Source organism: Corvus brachyrhynchos, unplaced genomic scaffold (genome assembly GCF_000691975.1).
Source record: "Corvus brachyrhynchos isolate BGI_N302 unplaced genomic scaffold, ASM69197v1 scaffold21, whole genome shotgun sequence".
Classification (NCBI taxonomy): Eukaryota; Metazoa; Chordata; class Aves; order Passeriformes; family Corvidae; genus Corvus; species Corvus brachyrhynchos.
In genome coordinates, this window is record NW_008236924.1 from 5,308,494 (window position 1) to 5,315,483 (window position 6,990).

Below are 6,990 nucleotides of genomic sequence, written 5' to 3' on the forward strand. Positions count from 1 at the left end.
GGAAGGGAAAGCCAGGACACTGACAACTTTGTGTCCACTACCACCACATCCTGCTATTCCTGCACCCATCCACCAATTTTCTGGTCCCTTGTCCTACCCAATTCCCAGATTTTGGGCAGCCTCAGCTTCAAGCAGGAAGGAGCTGTGGGCATTGCCCCGCACAGTGCCCGAGCTGTGCCCGGCACACACCAGGAGGGAACGTGCTGAGCCCGTGCTTGGCCAGCTGGACCTGTCAGACCTGCTGCAGCTGGCAGGTGGGTCTGGCCCACATGATTATTACCCTTGGTCTTCCTCCTCACAGCCAGGTAAATACACGGTACAAGACTCCCTGGGCCAAGGAGGTGACGCTGGAAACGAGGATGAAAGGAGCAGTGAGAAGTGACTTGCCCAAAACCATGTAGCACAAGCCTAGCGAGGGATGGAAGGGGTTTGTTGCCAAAATACAGGTGTCAGGAGCCAGCTGATATGTGTTTTGTTTTCCAAGACACCCACCTGGGGCTCCAGGTATGGCCCAGGACATCCTGGAGATTGGTGGTTTCAAGCAGGACTCCTGAATTTGCAAAATTAACACAGAGCAGTGCCTGGTGCTCCAGGTCTCCTCATGCCAGGCTGCAGCCCTGGGCACTGGGAAAACACCTCCAGAAGTATTTGGAAGCAGAATCCTTTAGGCTCAGATGGAAAAAGTCCAAACCCCTCACTACAACTTTTAGAGCCGTGTGCTTCAGGAATAAATGCCATGAGGGTGAGGGTAGAAAATCAGAAATCCTCCCCAGCCAAGGTCAATGCCAACAAAACCGGTGCCAGCCTGAAAATACCTGCTGGGTTATCCCCAGGCAGCCAGTGGGGGCTCTTGGTGGAGATGTACATTGATTTATTAAATGTTGGGGTTTTTTTCATTTCGCCTACTTGAATTTAAAATTATATCAGAAATAGAATCAAAATTATACCATCATCTCTTGCAATCCTTTGCACTACAGAGGAAAATTGCACAAATTATACATGATGACAATGTTATAAAGGGAAGTCAAACTGCTGAAATGGTGGAAGCCACAGACCATGACTTGAACAAGCCAAAAAACTCAGGTTTTGAGGAAAGTAACTTTTACTCCAAGTAGGGAAAAAACCAATCAGAATTGTCCATTCTGATTTATTCAATTGGTTTGATTGGGGTACATTATCATTCAGGTGTTAATTAATGAATCGAAAAGCAGGAAAGTTTATTTTCCATTTCTAGCCATGAAAAAGTCCAAAATATATTCTGCTGTTACTAAAACTGTGAAGACCTTGACCAGCAAAAATACTTCATTTCACTCCCTACTTAAAAATAACCTCAACAAGACAGCTTTATGCACAGAACAGGCCTTTATACACTTTATTTTTCATCTGTAGTTGACACATCAGACAGTTTAATTTAGATAATAATTCCTTCTCATGACTTCTTTTCTGAATTCCCATTTCAGCCCTGATAAATCTCGTGATAAATCACAAAAAAAAACCAAGTCTTGCCAAAAAAAATAAAATAAATAAATGGAAAAAAAACAAACAAAAAAAATGCCACGCATCATTTTCTTATGGAATAAATCATCCTCCTAAAAATCTGAATAAACACTTGATAAGTAGAACAAAGTAAATGTGTACAGGTATGGAAAACCCAGAACAAATGCAGTGCAAGGGCTGTATTTAGGGCTCAGACTGACATTCTCTGGTCAGACAGAGCAGGCCAGGTTAGGATCCCTACAGGATTTTGCTGAGGGTCACCACTCCTGAAGCAAAACCTGCCCCGTGGGACCCACGCCTCCCTCTCGGGAGGAGTTTGGTACATCAGCTGAAGCCATTGGCAAAGGTCAGCTTGTCCCCCACAAAAAAACCCCACAAGTTTTCAGACCGGAGACCTGCAAGTGCAGCTTGTCCTGTCCCAAAGAACAGGAGGCGGGGGGATCTGGGGGCAGTCACATCCTAAACTGCTGCCACGAGATTCCCTAGAGCACATCAGCCAGGAAATCTGACTGCAAACTGTGAACCAGGATTCCTGCAAGGAAATAACTGCATCCCACATCAGTCTGGGACAGGACTGGGATTCAAAACGCGAATATCTTGATTTAAAGCATGATAATGCCAGTGAATCCCTTGGATGTGGAGCAGCCCCACGCTCAAACCAAAGCTGCCTTCACTCCTGCGCTCGGTGCAGAAAAGGCACAGCAACACGGCAAAGGTGGGGAAGGGATTTGCACCCATTGTGCCCTGACAGCCCCACATGTGTGGAGCAGGAGGTGGAAGCATCACCACTGAGTCAGATTTCCCTGGGAAGGAAGGACAGATCCAACCCTCAGCTCTCCCGGGGTTTGCCAGGGGGTCCTCCCGTGCTGCCAGCAGCTCCCGCACCCCTCAGAGCCATGGGGACAGGTTTGGGAGGGGAGGTCCTGTCCCCCACAGCAGTGCCCACCCACACGCCTCTCCCAGAGCCACAATTCCCTATTCTGCAGCACCATCTTCAGCAAGAGGGAGGAAAACACCTTCCTGGCAGGCAGCAGCGCGGAGGGGGGACCCGAAGGACCTGCGCTTACAGCCAGGAGCAAAACAGCGACGGATGGAAGGTTTGGCTCAGGGAAGGGGAATTACGGCATCTGGCATCCCAGAGAAACCCCAGCACAACCGACCTCGGGAATAGTTTGTGGGATTCGGTGTTTTATTGTTAAACTCCTCTGCCCTCACAGCCCCTTTTCCACCTACGGAAAAACAGCATTAGGCTGTTTTGCACCCAGCTAAAGCCAAATTATCTGCTAAATTCTCTTCTTGAGTTTGTTCCCAGCGCAGCCCTCCAGCAGCCACCAACCTCCCCTGCACAGCCACGACAGGAAGGAAACAAATGTGACCTGTCTAGAGCCTAAAAAGTCAAATATGGCCCCAATAACCTCTAACATGTTGTTCCCCGCTCCCAGAATTCCCACACTCTCTCCCACGGGGATTTAGAGCAACAGGAGGGACAAAAGACCCTTCACACTCTTCTACCTCCCAACTGCTTAAAGCAACAAGGATGGGGAGAGGGCACAGAGCACCTGGAGGTGTTTGCTGCAGGTTTTCAATTTGTTTGATAACAGTCCTAGTTAGGGCTCATCATTTCTGGAGAGGAGCTTGGCTTTCTCCTGTCAGTATCCAGATTTCCTGTATAACTCTGAGAGTAACAGCAGAGGAGGTGCAAGGACTTAAAATAGGAATAGTATTAATTTAGAAACTCCAAAAAATGGACAATGAGCTCTGAAACTTGATATTAACGATAAGTAAACTCTGAGATATTATTTCAAGAGCTATTCTAGTAAAAGAAAATAAAATTTAAGAAGGCTGTTTTCAGCAATGTTACACTCAGGCCATTGGTTCTGAAGTTAGTTGCATTTTTTTTAGGAGAAAAAAAATCCAAATGGACTAAAATTACCTGTCAGTAAGACATCAGGTTTTTTAATTCTCCATTAAAAGAAGAGCAGAACAGGTTGCTGGGAGGGATAAAGCTTGTCCTTCTGCACACTCAGGGAGAATCTGCCCCTTGGTGTCAGGCAGAGTGGGTGCACACAAAACTTATTTCTACTAAAGAAAAAACAGAGGAGGCTGTGAACAGCCACCATGTCAAGTATTGACCCTCAAAGCCAAAGCTTCGACTCCTTTTGGCAGCACCAACTTTTCCCACAAAGCCACAGCTCGGGGATCTCTGTGCAGCAGTGGGAAAGAGGTATAAATTCTCTGAACTCAGGAGCTGTGCAGGCCACGGATTCTGGTCGGGATTACCAAAGCTATGGACATTTTATCAAATTGTTGGGGTGGGGCTTTGTTCCTGTGTCTTTTTTATTCACAAACTCTCTTGTCCTCCGAGCTCCAGAGCTGCAGCTGAGAGTGCAGCTCGCAGACCTGCTTCAGTCATTGCAGATATCCACAGTCCTCATCCCTCCCTCCCTGCAGTTCCTTTCTGCTTTCACTTGAAGGCAACCTTGCGCTGCTCATGGAAAGAGAAAGGGGCTGGGGAAGCATCGCAGCTGCTGCAGCCGCAGGGATCCCAAAATCCCAGGATGGGTCAGGCTGGAGGGGACCACAGTGGGTCACTGGTGCCACCTCCCTGCTCCAGCAGGGCCATCCCAGAGCACAGGGCACAGGATGTGTGCAGGCAGCTCTGGAATATCCCCAGGGACGAGACTCCACAGCCTCTCTGGGCTCTGTTCAAGGCTCATTCGCTGCACAGGAAAAGGTTTTTTCCTCATATCCAGGTGGAACTCCCCGGGATCAGTCTCTGCCCGTCCCTCTGGTGCCATTGCTGGGCCCCACAGAGCCGAGCCTGGGCCCTGCTCAGAACCCTCCCTCACAGGGGTAACGGGGCTCAGACACAGGGAAAAACAGCTTGATTGTTTTTATAAAATCTCTTTAATCAGTATTTGAACACTGCTGATTTTCCATCTGGCTCCTCTGAAGGTGGTTTAACCCCTCTCTGCTCCCAGCCTTGCAAAGAGCAGGGAAGAGGATCAGCAGCTGCAGGGGAACAAACACAGGGGAGCAAACAATCCCTGCCTTGGCTCCTCTCCTCACCTAAAGCATCGACAGTGACCACAACAGCAGGGACAGTTCAATTCTGAGTGGGGACAGAACCAGCTGGAGAGAGGGATATTTCCTAATCAGCTGTCCCAGAGGAATTTTATCCTTGGATACTCATGGAGCTGGTTATCTCGGCCATTAGTGAACTTGTGAGGGACAGGTGAGATACAGCAGGCAGGCAAAGGGCAAAGGCAGTGTCTGTCCTCCAAAGCCGGGAACGAGAGCAACCAGGCAATTACAGACCTGTCTGTGATGCCAGGAAAAAAACACCAGGAGAAATAAATACTTGGAAAAAAGCCAAGATGAACAGCAGGGCCTATGAAATGGTCAGTAGCGAGTGGTGCACGGAAATGGGGTTTGTGCAGAGGAAAAGAATAAAAAGGAGATGCAATACCAAAGAATTTAAGAGTCCCAAGTTTTAAATTTGTCTTTTCCATCAATTTCAGGGAACAGACACTTAGATAATTTACACACATCCACCTTTTGACACTACTTTGGGAAGAGCAGCCAATAACATCACTGTGCATGAAGCTGCATTTACGAAACCACTCTTCAAAGCAGAGCAGTATTTAACATTTTCTTCTTTTCCTTCTGCTCAAAATGACCATCTGGCAACAGATTTTCTGGAAGGAAGCCTTTTCTCTGGTTTCTGTTTGGGGACAAACCTGTGCCAGCTTCCAGCAGTTCGTGTGATTTAGGGATGCAGAATATAGTTCTCATCCGAAATGTGCGTGGGCTTGGATTCAGATTCAGACAGGGAAAAGATCTGGTGTGAAGCAAGCTGTGGGTTACAGCACAATTTTCTCTCTGTGCATGTAATGTGCCAAACTAGAGAGATTTGCATCCCTTTCCCTGCAGTCTCAGGCCAAATGGTAAATTCTGGATATTATCCCCAGTTATTTAACCTGCCCTGAGCACATCAAACCTGTCTGAAGTCTCATTTAAAACTCCTAGGAACTTCCATTTGGAACTGTAAGATGCAAGATACTCCTCAGATATAGCAGGCACAATCACAGTCAATTAAATTTTCTTTAAAAATGGAGTAAAACCTCTCTGCAAGAAGCTAAGAGGTCTCAGGGGCAAAACTTCCCATTTCAGGAGGGTGTGGGAGTCTAGAAGGACTATCCTAAAGGAAGAACAATTCTGCCTGTGTTCATTTTAGAAGAGACATCTGAAACTTTTAAGAACTAAGCTGTAGTGCCTGAGCTCAGGCACCAGTGCACACACAGAGCCTTGGAGACACAGGCAGGGGAACAAAAGGGCTCCTCCAGTGACCTGCCCTGCCTCCAGTCCCAGTTCCGCCCAGTCTGAGGGCAGAAAATAGGAAATGAAACCTAATTCCCTGCTTGGAAACTTCAGGCCAGATTTCTGATCTTTTTTCCAAATGTCCCTCGTGACTGAGCTCTGAAACCTGGCTGTGTCCATCTGGGATGGGCAAGGAGCTGCACAGCCACGGCCTGGGGAGAGCATCAGCAGGAGGAGGGGGAGCTGGGCTCTCCAGGGTCACCAGAGGATCAGGCAGAGGACACCACACAGATCCCTAGGGAATGCCACCAGCCTCCTGTTATTCCTCAGAAAAGTCTCCAGGAAACTCTCACTGAATAAAATTTTTTCTTAAAGGTCTCCTCTTTCCATGTCCAAAATTTGGGTGGCTGGTCTTGGAGTGTGTTATCAATGGATTAAAAATAAATTGGCTTTTATTGCTCGGAGATAAAATGTGGCTAAACCACACTTCCAAGGAAAGGAGGTTTGGGTCTGAGTAGAGGAAAAGAAGGAGGGAGTCTCTCTGCCTTTGTGAATACAATGAAGTGCAAAAATAAACATCAAAACCCGTGAGAAATTATTACTTTATAAAATTCCTTTCAGCTATAACAGTCCCAACTCTTATTGTCATTTCTTACACCTACTAACGTAGAAGGTCTAAGCACCACCCGCAGGTACATCAGGCTGGGATTTGCTCCACATCCTGGAACAGCTTTTCCATCAGAGGAGGACGAGTGCTGGGGATGTTGGAGCACAAACATTAACCCAGGCTCCCCCAGCTGCAAAGCCAAAGGATGTTCTTTGTCAGGAGACCTCGATACAGAGCTTCCACTGCTCCCAAGGAGCCGCAGCTCCAGCCCAGCAGCGGCTGCTGAACAGAAGCACTCGGGTGTTTGTAGGAGCACAGCATTGCAGGGAACTCCCGTGGATAACGCTCACAGCTGTTGTTAACACACACAAAAATCAAATGGTCAAGATAAGGAACTCTATCAAGGCATTCATATCAAACAGGTAAGGGAAACTGGGGGAATGTGTGGCTCCAGCTGAAAAGAAAGGAGCCAAGGATGTCCCTTCCTTGGAAGAAGCTGCCCAGGCTGTGTTTCACCTGATTGGAACAGAGGAAGTCCCAGTTCCCTGTATGTGGGCACAGAGAAG